Below are 21,555 nucleotides of genomic sequence, written 5' to 3'. Positions count from 1 at the left end.
TAACGATGATTCTGTGTTTTCTAACATTTCAGCTAACACCCCTGATGTCATTGTTGTTAATGAAAACCATAGGGAGGTGTTCATTCTCGAGGTCGGCTGTACTTTTGATTACAGCTTAGAGGAAGCCTTCCTAACCAAAGTGCTAAAATATCATCAGCTAGAGCGGACCATCTCTCAGCTAGGCTACAGATGTAAACTTTTGGTTTTTATCTTTGGTAGTCTAGGCCACGTGCACAAGTTGGTTGTGAGGGGCCTTCAAATGGCCGGCCTCTCCAAAAGGAGGGTTAAACAATTAGCAAAGTACTGCTCAATATCAGCTATTATAGGAAGCCTTTGTAACTGGCTGTTTTCCCATTATCTGACTGCACTGACAGTGTTATGTCCTTTGTACAAGGCATTCTTGTACTTCAGTTTATGTGTACATAAATACATTTTCATGTGTGTGTGTGTGTGTGTGTGTGTGTGTGTGTGTGTGTGTGTGTGTGTGTGTGGGGGTCATGTGCCGTGCATGGAGGGAAAAACTCCAATAAAACCGTAGCAAAAGAATATTTATTATTTTCTGAATGGTCTGTTCCTGGAGGAAAGTGCATGGTAGATTCATTTTTTTACACTAAGCAAAAGTCATTATTTTAAGCGTATCAGTGTATGTTTAAAAAATCATTTCATATTCAGATGAAAATGGAGGTCACAACGTGAGCAGAGTGGTGTTCCATCAGAGCAGGTCTAGGGGGCGCTGTTTATGCCTTCACCATCGCAGAGAACTCTGCAAACAAACAAAACACCATGTTATCATCATCAGTCACCATTTACAGCTTTAGTTATACGTTAGAGCAGTGGACTGCAAACACTTTCATGTCATGGACCCCCAAATTGATACATGTTAGTGGAGCCCTATTTAAACAGATTTGTTGCCATGTCCAGGGGTGTACTTGTCATTCAAGCTGCCTCCCGCTACAGAAACAAGAGATAAGCTCCTGCCCTGTGGGCCTCATGGCTCGACAAGGCTTACTATTTATTATTAAGTTTAAACAAAACATAAGTTACTATTCACTGCTTCAGTATCTTCACCATATCCATTACTCGTGCACAATTATGGCATTTGGGCTATTTTATTATATATAGCCTGAATATATAGACTGAATAGCAACTGGACCCATAAGTATATCTATTAGTTGAGTTGTAACAGGTAGAGTACCATTTGGAAGAACCCATGTGGTTTTGTCTTGTCTAGTCTTGTCTAATTGAAAAATTTATACTTTATTATATTTTTCTGTATGACTCAGCCAAAACAGATTTTCATATCAGAGTCGGGGGGGGGGGGGTATATTTGGGGGGTCCATGACATGAGGAAGGTTGAGAAGAAAGAACTGTACCATCAATGCCGATTTTGCCATCGCCGTCGGTGTCACCGGCTTTGAGGAAAGTCTTGGTCTCGGTGTGGGTGAGTGCGCGCGCGCCTTTGTTGAAATTCTGCAGGAACAGCCTGGAGGATAAACGAAAAAACAAACAAAATACTTGAAACACGATAGAGTCAAAACGCAGTTGAGTTACAGTATGCGCAATTCCCATGTTACGCGCAACACTACGCATTAAATACGGTGAGTATTTTGAACTTTAACAGGATAGGTCAGGTGGTCCGGAGGTCAGGTGGTTTAACAGGATAGGTCAGGTGGTCCGGAGGTCAGGTGGTTTAACAGGATAGGTCAGGTGGTCCGGAGGTCAGGTGGTTTAACAGGATAGGTCAGGTGGTCCGGAGGTCAGGTGGTTTAACAGGATAGGTCAGGTGGTCCGGAGGTCAGGTGGTTTAACAGGATAGGTCAGGTGGGCACCAAGGCAGGTCCGTGGCGTTAGCCGTGCGGAAGTAGATTAAGGAACCCGCCTGGAACCTGTAGAATAGGATAGAGGTAGAACACAGAGGGAGGGAGGGAAGGTTATAGGAAACTAGCACGCCGCCATTTTTGAAATCTGGGTTTAAATACCCCGGTAGTTGGCAGGGGAGGAGTTGCTAGATATTTAGCTATTTTTAATAGCCAAAGTATAAAAGGTTAAAGTGGTTAAAATGATCGTGATGCTATATTAACACATCACGCCTGCCTTCCCATGACCAGTGCTCTTGACCATCTAAGGTCATCACTACACGCTTGCATGTAGTGATGACCTTAGATGACCACGCCAGCACCCCAATGCCATTCTTGCGCCCATGGCCATCTAAGCCGCACACTCCACGCTTGCGTGTAGTGATGACCTTAGATGACCACGCGCTCCAGAATGTCATTTCCCTGCTCTTGGCCATCTAAGCCGCACACTCCACGCTTGCGTGAAGTGATGACCTTAGATGACCATTTCGCACTCAGCTTATTGGCCGTTTATGCCGCACGTCCCATGCTGCCCATGTGACGCTCACATAAACGACAATACCACAATAGCGTGAGATGTTGTTCGTGCCGTTGGCCATCTAAGCCGCACACTCCACGCTTGCGTGTAGTGATGATGACCTTAGATGACCATTCCGCACTCTGCATACTTGGCCGTTTATGCCGCACGCCCCATGCGACGCGCCCATAAACGACCATACTCCTGGGTTTAATAAACAACCTGAACCTATTTTTGTCTGATGTTTGGTCTTTCCTAGTGAAAAAAAAATTAATGGGTGCGTTACCTGAGCTCGTCCTCCTCAAGAAAGCCGCTGGCGTCCTGGTCGATGATGGAGAAAGCTTTCCTCACGTCAAAGCGTCCGTCTTGCCCGTCAGACCCACGGCGGCGAAGAACTTCTTGTGGTTGAACGAATCAGCGGCTGAAATGCCGCACATGACCCGCCGGTTAGGCAGCAGATAAGAGACTCACGTTATACTCTGAGCTAACACACGTCCCACTGAGCATTTTCCGGGCTATTAGACGTCTAAAATACGTCTAAGGGCTAGAGGCTAAAACAGGGTTATAATAGGTCTAAAAGTGAACGTTTTTTCAACGTCTATTCTTAGCCTAGACGTTGTTTAGCTGTTTTTTAAAGCGTCTATATTTAGACCGTCTATATCATAGCCGTTGAAATGACGTCTATAATATAAACGGTTCTAAATATAGACGCTTAAAAAACAGCGAATCAAAGTTTAGGCTAAGAACAGACGCTGGAAAAAAAAAAACTTTCACTTTTAGACCATTTATAACCCGGTTTGAGACGGAGGTCTAATAGACGACTATGGCTCACTGGGATGATTTGAGGATCGTTTGGTAAATGGAGGATTAAAGGGATATTTCACTTTCAAAAAACTTTCGGGTCATTTTATCGTCTACTCAGGCTTTTGTGAGCCCCTCCCCCAGACAGCTTTGACTTCAAACTCCATTTTCAACATTCATTAAAAAACACCCGTCCTTGGTTCTGGTGACTCACCCTGCCCTCCTAAAATGTGAGGGGGCCGTGTTTTTTTTGGATAACTTTTTCATTTATTTTATTTCATTTTGTTATTGTATTTACATGTTTTCATTTTCACAAAAACATATTAAAAATAAATGAAAAAAGTCATTGAAAAAGCACGGTCTCCTATTTGAAGGACAATATCAATCAGGACAATGTCAGTCACCAGAACCAAGGACGGGTGTTTCCGATTAATCTATCATGGTTAAAATGGAGTTTGAAGTTACAATGGGTTTGTATATGAAGGGGGCGTGTCTGATCAAATGAATATCAAATATCTAGATACTGAATCAAGCAACTTAAATAAAATGACCCAATTTATCTTTAATAGTGAAATATCCCTTTAACTCAGCAGGTTACCTTTGCATCCGTCCAGGGCGTTAGTGATGTCTGCATCAGTAAGGACACCGGCGGCGAAGGCCATTTTAATCTGAGGAAAGTGACAATTATAGAGGATAACTTATCGGGGTAAAAACACTGGTAGGCTAAATTAATCTCCTAGCCTCTATATAGGTAACGCATTAGGCTGTAGCCTAATTTGCACATTTTTGGAATGTTACCAATTACGAGGCTACTTACAATTATTTATTTTTTTTTCATTTTCATAAAATTCATTATGTTAAGATAGTTAAATGCATCATCATCGCCATCTATTAAAGGTAGGGTAAGTGATAATTTTTTTGTTTTTTTGTTTTTGTTAAAAAGGTTAAAGTACTATATTGTGATAGTAATCATTGCTACAGAGCGTTTGTTCGGTCACAGGGTCTCTCCAGCTCTTTAGTAAACACAATATAGTACATTTTCAGGTAGGTGACAACATTTAAGCCAATCAGGAGAGAGCACTGAAAATGCATTTTCTGTTTAATAAAGAGCTGGAGATATCATTCCAAAGTCCCAATGTAGATAGCCTCGTGTGGCCAGACAATATCACACGACACACTGCGTGGATATTAGTCTGGTCCCTATTAGCCTCGATCTCCAGGCTTTTATTGTTTAGTTTTGCTAAAAAATAAACAATAAAAGGTCCCTATCAACGATAGATTTTTTTCCAAGGGACGGTTACAAAAAGATCCAAACCGATTCTATTGGTTAAACCTAAAACCAATCAGAGCAGTGCTTCCTGCTACGTCACACACACAAGCGCCGGTGCTGAAATAGTAAACAACGAAAGCTTGCTCCACTCGTATTTAGTCTGATGAAACTATTCTTAACACATCTTTCTTTCCAACAAAAGCTTTAAGGGCAATTGTTTGTTCGTCTTTTAGAAAAGAAATATTTTCTAACGCGTTTACTACCGATGCTATGGCGGCGTCTATCTTTGTTGTGAAAAACTGAGAATGAGTCTCCTGCATTGTACGTTATTGCTCCAAATAAGGTGATAAGCCCGCCCACATTTGGATACTGGGCCCTGATTGGTCCCTCACGACTTCGGAGGGAGAGAAATGAAATCTCTATTGAGGGGGGCCAGACCTAATCTGCCGAGGGCTAAAGTGCGATGCAATTTTGCAAAGGCAGATTCGTCTGGAACCAGGCTAGATTGGAGAAGCTTAGACAAGCACGTCTTTCTCCCTGCGGCTGCTGCCACCCTCCTGTGATCCATTCCTCCTCCTCGTAAATCTCTGCCCGTCTCCCCACAAAGCAGAAACCAAAGCCCAATTCTTTGCACCGTATCTTCCTGACGTCCTCTTTCAGAAGCCATATTAAAAAACACAACATTTTCTGCGAGGTGTTGGAGCCTGATGCTGCTGCCAGTGGTCCCCGATGCTTGGCTGGCTGGCTGGCTTAATGCCAGTCGTGTAAAGTAACTATAAGTACATTTACTCAATTTTGTGGAACTTCTACTTTACTGGAGTATTTCCAATTTTCAGTAGGCCTGCTTTTACTTCTACTCCACTACATCTCAGAGGCAAATATTGTACTTTTACTCCACTACAATTATTTGAAAACTTTAGATACTAGTTACTTGCAGATATAAATGAATACGTCATAAAACATACATTAACCACTTTAGCCCTATTTTATACCTAGGCTATTTTCAAACATTTTAGTACTTTTACTTTTGGTATTTTAAGTACATTTTGATGCCAACACTTTTGTACTTTTACTCAAGTAAATTTTGAATTCCGGACATTTACTTGTAACGGAGTACTTCTTCAGTGCAGTATTGATACTTTTACTTAAGTAAACCATTTGAGTCACTTTTTCCACCACTGCTTAATGCGTCCTTCCTTCAAAACTCACCTCGTTGTGTGTTTTTCCTTTTGTCCAGCGATGGATGACACAGGGGAGACTTGGGAGTCGACTGCAGTAGTGGTCCTCCATGGTGAGCCCCGGAGACCTTTTATACTTTTTCAGTCAGGGGGGGGGGGGGGGGGGGAGGGGGGGTAGTCTTCAATATCCCATATAAGAATACACTGCTGATGACTGTGGATTGGACTGAGAGAGCTTGACACTTCAATTCCCCCGTGGATGAAGAGAACAGCATGCATCATTTACTTACCTGAATAAGACTGTTTGCTCAGTATGTATAGTTTAGCTTTTCCTAAAAAACTATTTTTATTATGGAAACCGGTGCATTGTCATTATTTTACAGTTGAACCACATTTCGACCATGTTTGTGATGACAGAAACATCTTTCCTTCGAAGTCGAATTATTTCTTGAGAAAATTGAACACTTTAATGTCGTAGAATGTCTGGAAATTAAGAATTATTTTCAATAACAATGGTCTGAATGACAAAATGTCAAAAAGAAGCACATTGTAATACCGACACTCTCCTGAAGGTGGCAGCACTGTCCTTTCAGAGGAGAACACTTTTTTTTATAATATACTAATTGATTGTAGCCTGTTTATGGAGTAATTTGATAGCCGACAAGTACCTTAAGAACAATTTTGAGGTATTTGTACTTTCCTTGAGTATTTCCAATTTCCAATACTCTTACTTCTACTCCACTACATCTCAGGGGCAAATATTGTACTTTTTACTCCACTACAATTATTTGAAAACATTAGTTACTAGTTACTTTGTAGATTTTGATTATTATTACAAAACATACATTAACCACTTCAGCCCTATATACATTTCGGCCATTTGAAAATAGCCGGTCTACACACAATGTGTCGCGATGCGACGCATTGTGAGTTTGTAGATCAGCTATTTTCAATAGATTTTGATACATTTTATACATTTGAAAACTTGTGAAATGGGACATTCTGCATGATAAGTACTTTCTACTTTTGGTACTTTTAAGTACATTTTGATACAAAAGCTTTTGTACTTTTACTCAAGTAAATTTCAATACTGAGTAAACATGCTTCTGCTCTCATGTGCTTAGAAAGACAAGATAGAGAATCTGGTACTCTGGCAGCATGGTGTTGTTTTTAATCATTAGCTCATTCCTAGCCTGTTTGTCACTTCAAAACAAAAACAAACAAACTGTATAAAATGGGTAAATGGTAAATGGTGCATTTATATAGCGCTTTACATTGATTGTGCCATTAACCCATTCACACACACATTCATACTGCACACCGATGGCGGAGGAAACCATGCAAGGCACCAACCTGCTCATCAGGAGCAATTGGGGGTTCAGCGTCTTGCTCAAGGCCACTTCCACACTGACTCTAGGGGAGCGCCCCAGCCCGGGATCGAACTGGGAACCTTGCGGTTTTCCAGTTCACCACGGCCGGTCTACCCGGCCACTCTACCCCTGAGCCACTGCCGCCCCTGGGGTCTACCAGGCTAACTGCTGCATGGGCGCATATGGACTAAAACGGCAGCCTCACTGCAGAGCAGGAGTGATGCAACTTTGATGATGGAGAGGGCCACTGTATTTCCACACTCACTCCAGAGGGCCACGTTGCATAATATACTGTCGGGCATACTATTCTATGTCACACGAAAGTAGCAAAAATAGCCGATCTACAAGCTCAAAACACGTCGCACTGCAATGCGTTTTGAGCTTGTAAATCGGCTATTTTTTCCTATTTTTGAATTGGAATCCTGAAAAGTTTTTTATTTCAAATGCATTTAGTTATACTTATGTTAACTTTATGAATTTAAATAAAAATACATTGGACATAAAAAAGACAGTAGAATTTTAATACTAGTCATTAAGCTACTAATATAGAATGAAGTAATTAAAGCGGGTCATGTTTGCATGATGTCTGGAATCATAACAGCTGAAATCAATAATATATCAGTATTCTGATATTAACCTGTGGGCCGCATTAAGTGAAGGTGGGGGCCGCATGTGGCCCCCGGGCCGCCAGTTGCCCATGTATGCTGTAGAGCAGGGCTACTCAACTTAAGATGGCTCAGGGGCCACTCAGCAAAATACCAAAAGTCCAAGGGCCACAAGAAAAAGAAAAAAAAATCCCAAATGCATAGAAAACTATGCATTATACTTGTAACAATTGACGCACCTGTATATATCTGTCTGTTTGTTTTTGAAAAAAAATGAAGCAACCCATATATTTGAACGGAAATGTATATTTTGATCCTGTGCTTAGAAAAAATATATATATATCGAATAGCGCTGCTGTAGAGTCTGGTCTTTGGAACGAGAGATGATTCCTGTGAGAGATGTTCGTTATAGTTCATGATGACACTGAGTTTATGGAATTCCTTGAGGTGAAATGAATAGAGTCAATAATCATACTGACGCTACAGGGAAATGTACATGTTTGACATCACAAGGCGCAGCTCCTTCACATAAACACACACCTGAGGTGATGGGGTCTAATTTGGTGAGCTGCCGTGGTGGAAAAAGTACTCAAATGTTTTACTCGAGTAAAAGTATCAATACTGCAATGTAGAAGTACTCTGTTACAAGTGAAAGTCCGGAATTCAAAATGTACTTGACTAAAAGTTAAATGTACTTAAAGTACCAAAAGTAAAATTACTATGTTTGAAAATAGCAGATCTAGATCGGCTATTTTCAAATAGCCTAGGGTATAAAATAAGGCTAAAGTGGTTAATGTATGTCTTATAATGTATATCTGCAAAGTAACTAGTACGTTTTCAAATAACTGCAGTGCAGTAAAAGTACAATATTTGCCTCTAAGATGTAATGGAGTAGAAGTAAAAGTATTGGAAATTGGAAATCCTCCAGTAAAATAAAAGTACCTCAAAATTGTACTTAAGTACAGTACTTACAGTAAATGTGCTCAGTTACTTTACACCACTGTTACTGAGTTTATGGAATTCCTTGAGGTAAAATGAATAGAGTCAATAATCACACTGATGCTACAGAGACGTGTATGTTTGTGTTTGGTGTGTGTGTGCGTGTGTGTGTGTGTGTGTGTGTGTGTGTGTGTGTGTGTGTGTGTGTTGTTTTTCCATCTTCAAATCCTATAATGCCATAAAAACAGCATGAGATTCCTTTTTGATACTAGCAGTAGTTCCGGGACAAACAGGAAACCGGTGCAAATGGATTTAGATCCATTTTGTTCTAAAATGCCTTATGCCAAAATATTCAAATCATGAATGCAGTGTCCAATTGCTGTGAAAGGCCTAAGAAGAAATGGCACCCTTTTCACATTGGCCTATTATAGTGCCACCAGGAGGCCACAATAACCTTCATGACCTTGCGGAGACCTGTGCTTCAAGGAGCACTTTTTCTAGCTTATATTATAAAATTAAGCAATATTACACGAGAGGGTGTGCTTCACCGTCATTATTGGCACGCCTGTGATGCGGTCAGGAACGAGGCGAAGCCGAGTTCCGCGAGCATCACAGAAGTGCCAATAATGTAAGGTACCCTCGAGTGTAATATTGCGATTATACAACAGTTACCAACAAAACACATCCAAATGTATTCATATTGTGGAGCAATTCATAATAAAAATGTTTCGCTGTTATCCGTTTCCCTGTAAAGAGAAGAGTTTTTCACTGAGACATTAAATAGTCCCTGTAGCAGCGCTATGAGCCTGAGGCGGCCGTCTCATCAACACAGCTGAACTATCAATGCTTGCGCAGTGGAATGAATTCCAGTAGGCTATATGCTCCGTCGTACGACCGTGTCACGTGGCCAAAATAACTGATCTACAAGCTGACAACGTGTCGCGATGGCGACGCGTTGTGAACTTGTAGATCGGCTATTTTCGCCGTGCGATACCTGGCGACGCGTTGTGAACTTGTAGATCGGCTATTTTCGCCGTGATGTTTGTTTTCCTACCGTGGGACAGCGTGACGTCACAGCACAGCTGTGCCATATATGGTCTAATCAGGTGCGGACTGCAGTGCGGAGTGATTTATTAATGTGATTAGGTCCGTGCTATGATGCTGGTTTGAAGCACGGCTAGAAAGCTATTTCAACCAATCAGATTGCTTGGTCGGAACTACCTGTTGTATAACATACATTAACCACTTTAGACATATTTTTATATAGGCTATTTGAAAATAGCCGATCTACAAGTAGATCTGCTATTTTCAAACATTTTAGTACTTTTGGTACTTTAAGTATATTTTGATACCAGTACTTTTGTACTTTTCTCAAGTACATTTTTAATTCCCGACTTTTACTTGTAACAGAGTATTTGTTAGAGCCATATTTACGATTTCTGTTGTTTCACTTTTTTGATGACGTCACTGCGTCTGCGGGGCGCGGTCAAGGCCAAGGCCAAGGGTTGTCATGGTATTTAAAGGGTTCTGTAATCAAGCGCAGGTGTTGCTTATGGCAGAGGCACACAGTTTTATACTGTGCTCTAGAGAGACATGTTTGAGAGGACTGTTTGGCGTATATTCCCTTGCATTTAAGTTACGTATGCTTTGTATGCTGACAGTGACAGAGAATAAATCACCCCCTTTGTTAAACTCAACTTTACGGTTTGGAATTCAGTTTCTTACAGAGCGCACGTCTGAACTTAATACCTGGCCACAGGCATCCATGTAGTGCCTTATAAGTATAGGACTTATTGACCCTACAGTATTTATACATTGCAGTATTGATACTTTTAATTAAGTAAGAAATGTGAGTACTTTTCCACCACTGCCTGAGGTGATGGAGTCTAAAGTGGTCATCTGGATCAGAGTGTGTTCCAGGTATTGTGTATGTTGTATTGTGGTCACATGGTCAATGAAAGAGATAAAATGTATGTACAGTATCTGATGATTAAAAATAACAATAGCACTGCAACTGCAGCCGTTGCGTACATTATAATGGCATACTTTGACTAGAAAAGGGCAGATCTTCTCCAGGCTGGTTGGCCTACCCATGGGGCTGTGTCAGTCGTGTGTTGCAGCCAGCAGGATGCGAGGAAGCTGTGGAGGGAAACGGTCCTTTGAGTCCTTCTTCCAAAGACTATATAAGAAAATTATAACAATAATTTTTTTTTCGAGTACTTGGCTCACCTCTAGGCTAGTTACTTACTGACTGGATTATCCACTATGGCTTGAATACACGGACGCACGCACGCACGCACGCACGCACGCACGCACGCACGCACACACGCACACACGCACACACACACACACACACACACACACACACACACACACACACGTATGCTGATCATCTGATTATACTAAGCATGTTGAAATACTCAAAATGTATTTGCGTAAAAGTACAAAAGTATTGTTATCAAAATGTATTTAAAGTACCAAAAGTAGAAAGTACTCATTATGCAGAATGTCTCATTTTACAAGTTTTCAAATGTATAAAAATCTTTTGAAAATAGCAGATCTACAAGCTCAAAATGCGACACATTGTGAGCTTGTAGATCTGCTATTTTCAAATGGCCGAAATGTATATAGGGCTGAAGTGGTTAATGTGTGTTTTGTAATAATAATAAAATCTACAAAGTAACTAGTAACTCAAGTTTTCAAATAAATGTAGTGGAGTAAAAGTACAATATTTGGATCCGAGATGTAGTGGAGCAGTAGAAAAAGTATTGGAAATTGGAAATACTCAAGTAAAGTACACATACCTCAAAATGTGTACTTTGTCGACCGATATCATCGGTCGACAATATCATTGGTCATCTGACCAGTTGCATTGGATTTCATTGGATCAAATCGACAGGAAGTGGAAAACACACAGCCTAGGAAACAGGTGAATAAGAATGAAATAACATAACCCTAACCCTAACCCTAAAACTGAAATAAAGTAACCAAAAACCGGAAAGAAACGAACAAAATCCCTAAAAAAAAAATGAAATTTTCCACGCGAGTGCACGATTTCTCCGCCCCAGGGAGCAGGGGGGGGGGGGGGCACTTCAACTTGAGGTCGCCCTGGGGCACCACATAGTGCTAATCCGGCCCTGTGTACATAGCAACAAGAACCCCAAAAGGGGTTCCCGTCCTGAAACGTATAGTTATAAATGGGGGTTCCAGTACTCAAGACATCTGAGTACTTTTTCCACCACTGCTGCTAAATGCCTAAATTGTAAATTGTAATTATTGCTACATAATAGCGCTGTAGGCCTACTGCAGTCGTTGCATACATAAGAAAAAGCCCACCAGGCTGGGTGGGATGCACGCATGTCGTTAGACCTAATAACATACTCAAATATTGAGTTATGTGCCGACAGTTTGAGCTCAAACAGTGTTGTATAAGTGAATGTAAACAACTAGAGTCATCATAAGCAGGCTATATAATAAGGACGGTTTGAAGCAGGACGTATACATCAGTCCATCAGCTTTGATCTGACAACATGGCCGAACTCCGACTCCTGAGCGTCCTCATCGGTGAGTAGACTCTACAAAGACTATTTACGTTAACATACATATAGGAGAGGACTATATTTGATCCTTTTACTGTAATTAAAATTGCATTAGTTATGTACGCTTTGTACGATAACATACAGAACTGCTGGACGATCTTTCAGCCCTATAACCACTAACAGTTGTTGGGTGAACATTCAAGGTGACCAGATTTAACTGGGAGACAGTCATCTAGCATTTTTCCATTTAATTCTTTTCATGTCATTTGAAAGCAGGGAATCATAGCAAAATAATGATATATTAGTTAATAAGATTGAGTGGATAGTTTTGAAACTACAGCCTATAGAACTCAAGTCAAGTTAAGTAGAGAAAACAGCACTTGAATTAGCGGTTGCTAGATCTAACCTCATATCTTAGCTACATGTTTATGCATTTATGTCGATTTAAGCTCTGACATTTATGTAAATAAACATTTTGCTGCATGCTTTCCTGAAGAATGGGCACCAGCGAGATGACTGTCTCCCACTCAAAAACAGTCACTGAATTTGGGTGAACATTGGGTGAACATTGGGTGACCGTTGGGTGAACATTGGGGTGAACATTGGGGTTGAACATTTGGTGAACATTAGGTGAACAATTTAATCCAATCTACGGTAATAGCATCATGTAATTTAAAATGTATGAGACAATTCCTGTTTTGGAATCAACAACTACAATACTACTATAATTATTGTAATTATTATTTGATTTTTATTTAATTATTAAAGGTATGTATTGAGTCATGCATTTACTTGCAGTATAGGGAACAATTAACATTTTCTTGAGGCTCATGATCTGCCTGTTTAAAAAAAGAAGATGGTGTAGTTTTTTTTACATATTGTGTTGTATTGTGTGTTTTTTTCATGTGTGTGTGTGTGTGTGTGTGTGTGTGTGTGTGTGTGTGTGTGTGTGTGTGTGTGTGTGTGTGTGTGTGTGTGTGTGTGTGTGTGTGTGTGTGTGTGTGTGTGTGTGTTTCAGTGTTGGCTTCTGTGTGCTGGGAGGCTAACTGCTGGAGGGGTGAGTACACACAATACCTTCATTCATCAATTACATTTCATTTGATTTATTTTCGCCATAATAAGAAAACAAGTGGACATTGAACCCATAGAACAATGTTTCAATGAGAAATATCAATACATAATTTGAATATTGAATTGCATTGACTTTGTGGAATTTCGATGAACATCTGTTCGTGATGTGTGTGTGTGTGTGTGTGTGTGTGTGTGTGTGTGTGTGTGTGTGTGTGTGTGTGTGTGTGTGTGTGTGTGTGTGTGTGTGTGTTTGTGTGTGTGTGTGTGTGTGTGTGTGTGTGCTTGCACATCCAGGGTATATCCAGCCAAAGGTATGTAGTGACCAGGTGGTGACCTACAACTGCCGTAAGTTGGAACTCTACATTGTCATGTTGAAGCTTTAAGTGAATAAAATAATATGATATTTACTTTTACTAAACAAATATTGTTGACCTCAATTTAAAAACAGTCTTTACTTGAGTAAAAGTATCAATACTGCAATGCAGAAGTACTCTGTTACAAGTAAAAGCCTGGAATTAAAAATGTACTTGAAGTAAAAAGAAAAGTACAAAAGTATTGGCATCAAAATATACTTAAAGTACCAAAACTAAAAGTGCTCACTATAGAGAATGTCCCATTTCAAGTTTTCAATTGTATAACAAATATTTTGAAAATAGCCGATCTTGTAGATCGGCTATTTTCAAATGGCCGAAATGTATATAGGGTTGCAGTGGGTATTGTATTTTTTGTTATAATAATCAAAATCTACGAAGTAACTAGTAACTCAAATTTAAAAATAATTGTAGTGGAGTAAAAGTACAATATTTTCCTCTGAGATGTAGTGGAGTAGAAGTAAAAGTATTGGAATTTCGAAATACTCAAGTAAAGTACAAATACCACAAAATTGTACTTAAGTACTTGTACTTAGTTACTTTCCAACACTGGTACGCATGTAAACGTAAAAGCAACTGGTTTTGTAGCAATTTGTAACAATTGCAGAAACAATAGACCTTAATTGGCGAATGTCTAAATCATGTTCTAATCATGTATACTTTACTTCACTTAAAAACATATTCCAGATATTTAATTTTTTTACATTTTGGGGAAAACAAATTTCCAATTTAACAGCGAGGTGACCCCTCTTCCTTGGTTTCCACCTATCCTGTTACCGTGTGGACAGGACCACAGAGGTATTTAAAGGGGTATTTCACTTTCACAAAGATGTTGGGTCATTTTATCGTCTACTCAGGCTTTCGTGAACACCCCAGGCAGTTTTTAAGTTGCCTGATTCAGTATTTAGATATTTGATATTTATTTTATCAGACACGCCCACTTCCTATACAAACCCATTGTAACTCCAAACTCAAATTTGAGCGCTAGATTCATCAGAAACACCCGTCCTTGGTTCTGGTGACTCAGCCTGCCCTCCTAATACGTGACGGGGCCGTGTTTACTTTTTTCATTTATTTTATTTTAATTGTAACTATTATGTATTATTATTATTTACAATTAATTGTATTGTATTTAGTAGGGGGGGTTTAGTGGGGGGTCCCCAGAAAAAAAGTGCTTGTATATCAGCTTCTTTTTTTTTTAATCGTGAACATTTGTGCAAATCTTTGAATATACCTTTTTTAAAGCGAACATTCGTTATTAAATAGTAATTTTCATTAAAAAAAACAAAAAAAACATGGTCTACTCACGTATTAGAAGGACTAAAAATAAAATGGAGTTTGAAGTTGGGTTTGTATAGGAAGGGGGCGTGTCTGATACAATGAATATCAAATGTCTAAATACTGAATCAAGCAACTTAAAAAGTGTCCGGGGTGCTCCCAAAAGCCTGGGTAGACGATACAATGACACATTTCTTTTTCAAAAGTGAAATATCCCTTTAAGGGGTTTGATGTTTGATGTGGACGTTTTCAACTCGCTGGTTGTTCTTCTCTGCAGCGAAAGGAGAAGTCTTCAAAGTCCGAGGAGTTAAGTATCAAAAGATCAAAGGGTTCTTCAACTACACGCCTTGGTCTACCTGTATGGTTAACCTGAGCAAGAAACTACGGAAGAAGTAAGAGCACACGTACACACACGGTGGTGTAAAGTAACTAAGTACATTTACTCACACACACGCACGCACGCACGCACGCACGCACGCACGCACGCACGCACGCACGCACGCACGCACACACACACACACACACACACACACACACACACACACACACACACACACACACACACACACACACACACACACCGAATATTGTTTTTAAAGCCTTTTCTCTCCTTCCTGACAGGTGTGAAGGGAAGCACCGTTGTCGGGTCAACCCCGCCAAGCTGGCTCGTCCACAGAGCAAAGGTTGCAAGAAACAAGATTTCTGCCTGTTGCTCACTCTGCAATGCCAGAGCAAATGTAGGTGTTAAACCACACACACACACACACACACACACACACACACACACACACACACACACACACACACACACACACACACACACACACACACACACACACACACACACACACACACACTCTCAACTGTGTGTTTGCAACAGAGTGTGTGTGTGCGTGTGCGTGTGCGTGTGCGTGTGCGTCTGAGTGAGTGAGGAGTGAGTGAGTGAGAGAGAGAGAGAGAGAGAGAGAGAGAGACCTTAGTAACTGAACTACACTAAAGAGAATGGACATAGAGAATGGACATAATGATCAAATGATGTTGAAGAATAGAAATAGGGGGAATTATTAATTAACGTTGTAAATTCACTTCTACATTTCAGGGAAGTGATCTGCCGATGATGACTGTAAGTGAGCATTTATTTTGCGTGATATTTTACGTAAAATATTTTATTTTTATTTGATCACATTTTATTTATGTATTTTATTTTATTTTATTTTATTTTATTTTATTTTATTTTATTTTATTTTATTTTATTTTATTTTATTTTATTTTATTTTATTTATCTATCTTATTTATCTTGTTTATCTTATTTATTTGTATAATCACTTCTAAGGCATTTCATGCTTTATTTAGACAGTCCAGCAGAGAGAGAGAGAGATCTGTGAAACCTTAAAGGAGTAGTTCACCCCCAAAATACCTTTTTTTCTATGGATTACTCACCCCATGGAGCCTTGAATTCATGGATATTTTTTTTGTTTTTGTCGCATTCCTTCCTTTATTATTTGATTATAATAAATTTAGCCCCATTGATTCCGGTAGGAGACACAAATGCATTTGTGTCTCCTACCGGAATCAATGGGGACAAATTTATTATAATCAAATTATTGGCTTAGGAATGCCACAAAAACAAAAATAAATCCATGAATTCAAGGCTTCATGGGGTGTGCAATTGATAGAAAATAAGTCATTTTTTGGGTGAACTCCTCCTTTAACTAAAAAAAAGACAAGCTCTTAGAATTGTAGGAGTTGAGGCGTTACATTTAGTTTGACTCGGTTCCACAGATACATTATGTGAAAAAAGCCATTTTCAAAATGTTTGTCTCTTTCTTAAAGGGGCCACACCATGAATTTCATCATTTTTTTTTGGGGGGGGGGGGGGGGGGGGTATTTTTTGGGCTCCCCAGTGTCTCTTGTACCCCCAAAAAAACATTCAGTCATTCATTCTCATTTCAGAGATTTTCAGAATGGGCGTGTCTGAACAGGCCATTTCAGAATGGCAATGCAAGTGACATCACTTGCATTGCCATTGCATTGATGATGGCCAGACAGAATTGCTCAGTAGCCCCCCCCCTGCCCAAAAGAACGTTTTGGTATTGCAGCTGAAAGTGCTGTATAAGCCAGAGACAATTGACTTGGGATGAGTATATCTGAGTGATGATTTAGGCTCAAACCTTTTGAAAAAGGTTTGAGGGACATACACCATATGATATTAAATATCAATTTTTTTTTAAATTCATGGTGTAGATCCTTTATAAGGATAAGGATAATTCCTTTTAACAGGACGTTCATGAAAGTCCTTGCGGACTTGTTTCCAATGAGGGACTGTGAGCAATTAGGGGTTAAAGGGATACTTCACTCTCGGGCCGGGGACACATTTAAAAAAAATATTAAAAATAAATGAAAAAAGTTATGGAAAATTCATGGCCCCCTCACACATTAGTAGGACACTGCGTGTCGTGAGGGGGCCATGAATTTTCCATAACTTTTTTCATTTTTTTTTAATATTTTTTTTAAATGTGTCCCCGGCCCGAGAGTGAAGTATCCCTTTAAGAGTCTTGCTCAGGGACAAATTTCATTTCATCAACACATATGCTGGCGTGGCCTGGAATCGTACCTGGGGCAACCAGGGCCTCTGGCTCCCTAGGCGGGCTCACTAACCACTCAGCTATGGCCTCCCCATGTTTCTTTAAATGATTTAACAATGTGGCCCTGCATGTTTGACCAGTTTCAACTGTACAGTTTGTTGATTACTTTTGATGCAGTTATGGTCTTTTTTTTCTCTTCTTCTTTCTTTCTTTTTTTGATGTTATTTTTTTATTAACCCATTCAGACCGGGAACGCGTCATTTTTTAGATTTCTTTGGCTATTCAAAAATAGCAGATCTACAAGCTCATAGCGCGGCACCAAGTGCCGCGCTATGAGCTTGTAGATCTGCTATTTTTTTTTTTCTTTTCGTGGAAATATTGTGCAAATCTTCGAATATATATGTTTTTTAAAGCGAATATTTGTAACTGAAATCTTTGCTTCTGGGGGGATTCTACAAAAATGTCTTCTGAATGTCTTATGTATTTGGCCGTGGACCCCCATCTAAAAACATTTTGTTCCAGGGACCCCCCAGAAGTTGTAACAGAGTTAAAAAATGTTCGCTTTAAAAAATACATATTCAAAGATTTGCACACATTTTCCACGAATTAAAAAAAAAAAACATAGTAGATCTACAAGCCCATAGCGCGGCACTCGGTGCCACGCTATGAGCCTGTATGCTATTTTTGAATAGCCCAAAGAAATCTTTAAAAAAGAAAAATTGTCACTTCACTGTCACCTCCCCCCCCCAAGAAAATTGCAAATCATGTTTGGGGTCCCGACCCCCAGGTTGAGACCCACTGTTCTACTGGGTATGAATGTGTTGATGTGCTTCGTCCACAGCTCCTTGATGAAGACCCTGGAGTAGCAGCCAGAGGACCATCATCATCGTCATTAAAGGGATAGTTCACCCCCAAAAAAAAAAAAAAAAAAATCTATGGATAAGTCACCCCATGAAGGCTTGAATTCATGGATATTTTTTTAGTATTTGTCTCATTCCTAAGACAATAATGTGATGACCAGCGGTTCCGGTAGGAGACACAAAGGAGACTCTTTGTGTCTCCTACCGGAACCGCTGCCGGTCATCAAATTATTGGCTTAGGAATGCAAATAGATTTTTTTGGGTGAACTATCCCTTTAATGACACAACACCATGTTTCTTCATCATGTGGCTGATTGAGGCCGATCTGTTCTCACTGGATTATATCATATAATGTAATATAATATTATCTGTGAGCCTCAAATAAAAGTCATGTCACGCAACCTGCAGTGGTGTGAAGTAACTATAAGTACATGTACTCAAGTACTGCACTTGAGTAAAATATTGAGGCATTTTTTACTTTCTTCAGTATTTACAAGTTTCAATACTTTTGCTTCTACTCCACTACATCTCAGAGGAAAATATTGTACTTTTACCCCACTACAATTATACGAAAACTTGAGTCACTAGTTACTTTGTAGATTTTGAGTATTATTACAAAACACACCAACCACGTCAGCCCTATATATATTTCAGCCATTTGAAAATAGCAGATCTACAAGATCTACAAGCTTTTGGTATATTTTGATGCTGATACCTTTGTACTTTCACTCAAGTGCATTTCGAATACGGTACTTCCACTTGTAATGGAGTATTTCTACATTGCAGTATTGATACTTTTACTTAAGTAAAACAATGGTGAACATGTTGCTTTTGACAGGGCCCTATGTTCCAGACCGCAGGAAGGGGGGCGGTTCCTATAAGGGGAGGATCCTATAGGGGCGGTTCCTATAAGGGGAGGTTCTTATAGGGCTCATACTATCATACTGTAGGTGGCAGTAATGCAACTTAAAGGACAACTTTGGTTTTTTTTACAACCAAGGTTTATATGTTAGCTTGTAATTAAAGTAAATAAAAGATGAGTGTTATTTTTTTTCTCATTTACTGCTTTCTATAGTTTTAGCAATTTAGCATTCTGTCCGGTGGCTAAATATGTATTTTTTACACAATAAAAAAGGTCCTGTGGTCTTTGAAGGCCAGATGTGAGTTATTGGGGGCTAGAAGAGCTACTGTAAATAATAATAAAGAAAACGCAGGGTTATTGTGTAAAAAAAGACATATTTAGCCACCGGACAGAATGCCCCCGCCCACTGTAAAAAATATCACGAAAATTGCCAAAGCTATAGAAAGCAGTAAATGTAAACATTTTAACACTCATCTTTTATTTACTTTAATTACAATCTAAAACATAAACCTTGGACAAAGTTGTCCTTTAAGGGATTCAAGCTGATTTTAAATGTAATGTATCAACTATTATCAACTACTATTTAACTGTAATGCATCAGACATCTGATGCATAGCAAGTATTACCACTTCATTTATTGTCTCCGCCAGGCCGAAAGGCATGGCGAGAGAGTATGTTTTACCCCCTGTCCGTCCGTCCGTGTGTCCGTCCGTCCGTCCGTGTGTCCGTCCGTCCTGTCCGTCCGTTACCAGCTAATCTCTGGCACCGTTGGCCCGGCCGCTGCGAAACTGTGCTCCCTGGATGCTAATTCAGAACCTCTGGCCCAAACTTTTTAGATTGGCCTGTTATAGCGCCACCATATAAACGTTCAGATTTTAAATATAAAGTGCTTACCCCATGGCCACGGATGTTGCAATTATGCACGGGACTCTCAAAAGTACCCGTATATTCTGTATTGTTCAATGAAAAGCATTTTAATCCGATCAGTGGCCATTTTCTCATAATGTATTGGAATGCAATACACCTACCAACCAATAGGGTCACTCAGTTGAAAGCATATGAAGAAAATGGCCACCAATCAGATTAAAAATGTTTTTTATTGAACAATACGGATGATACAGGTACTTCTGAGAGCCCGTATATACATGTAACATCCATGGCCATGGGATAAACACTTTATATTTGAAATATGAACGTTTATGTAGATGTACGGGCCATAAATGGGGAAAGTGCAAACACCAGGTTGAAGTTCATCCATGACGGTCGTGACAGTCGACCGTCGTGTATCCATGGCTATTACTCCCTCTAACATTTCCCATGTTTTTAGTTTATTGAAATAATGTCATGCACATTTGTCCAGTGCATAGCCTACTGCAGGCCTTGTTGACTAGATTTAGAAGAGTTTTTTAAGCTCTTGCTCCTGAAATGATCGATTATTTTTAAGGGGAAAAGCCATCATTTAACATGCAAGTCAATGGGTGAGAAGCAGAGATTGCCAGGCGCTGCCAGGCCTGGGTGTGACTAACTTCGCACCACCAGTCACAGAGTGGAGTGGGTGGGGCTTAGCGAAGGGTCCATTGCCAGAATTCAAATTTAAAACATTACATGTATCAGACGATCTGGTGGTGTGGTGAGGACCCAAATGATCTGGTGGTGTGGTGAGGACCCAAATGATCTGGTGGTGTGGTGAGGACCCAAATGATCTGGTGGTGTGGTGAGGACCCAAATGCAGACAGCCAGGCAGAATTAGTGGTGGGAAAAAAAAACGTTAATTTCAGTGAACAAACGTTTTTGTTCACGTTCGCGGCAATGATTCGTTCAAATGATTCGTTCACGTTCTCGTTCAGTAGCGCTATTTTCTAGTGTTCAAAATGTACTCGAGTAAAAGTACAAAAGTATTGGCATCAAAATATACTTAAATTACCGAAAGTAAAAGTACTAACATATTGAAAATAGCCGATCTACAAGCTCACAACGCGTCGCGTTGTGAGCTTGTAGATCGGCTATTTTCAAATAGCTTAGGTATAAAATAGGGTTAAAGTGGTTAATGTATGTTTTATAATGTGTGTAAAACACCATCGCGGGAGCGTTTTTATTTTTTTTACGTCGCGCGTGAACCTAGCAGTTTCAGAAAGTGAACGAGTTCGTTTTGATTGATTGATGTAGTTTATTTAGAAAGACATGAGAATAGTACATGACAGTACATAACAGTACATGGAAGTACAAATTCACAATACAAGGTCTACTAAACTGGAAACCCTCATTAAGCACTAAGCTTGTTTAAGATGAGAACCCCATGCACACAAATCATGATGAAATATAAGAGGCAGGCAGATATACACACTACTATACAGAATGTCATACAATCAGCTTTCAGGTTACTGGTATGACGAGAGAAAAAAAAATATATATATATATATACAAAAGAGGAAAATGAAGGGGGGGGGGGGGTA

The 21,555-nt window shown here is 39.7% G+C and overlaps 1 pseudogene across 1 annotated transcript in view; it reads right to left on the bottom strand.

The window, feature by feature from the left end:
• Window positions 1–642: 642 nt before the first annotated feature.
• Window positions 643–21,555, bottom strand: part of LOC308097960 (parvalbumin beta-like) — a 212,342-nt pseudogene continuing 191,429 nt past the window's right edge. The window contains exons 2-5 of the transcript XR_013935139.1: window positions 3,773–3,844; window positions 2,660–2,794; window positions 1,374–1,483; window positions 643–763 (exon numbers count right to left, since the gene is read on the bottom strand). The product of XR_013935139.1 is annotated as a parvalbumin beta-like (transcript). The remainder of the gene's footprint in view (window positions 764–1,373; window positions 1,484–2,659; window positions 2,795–3,772; window positions 3,845–21,555) is intronic.

Source organism: Gymnoscopelus braueri (assembly GCF_963280865.1).
Source record: "Gymnoscopelus braueri genome assembly, chromosome: 13".
NCBI classification, from domain to species: Eukaryota; Metazoa; Chordata; class Actinopteri; order Myctophiformes; family Myctophidae; genus Gymnoscopelus; species Gymnoscopelus braueri.
The sequence above is the reverse complement of the archived record's forward strand: the minus strand, read 5'-3'. Positions and strand labels throughout refer to the sequence as shown.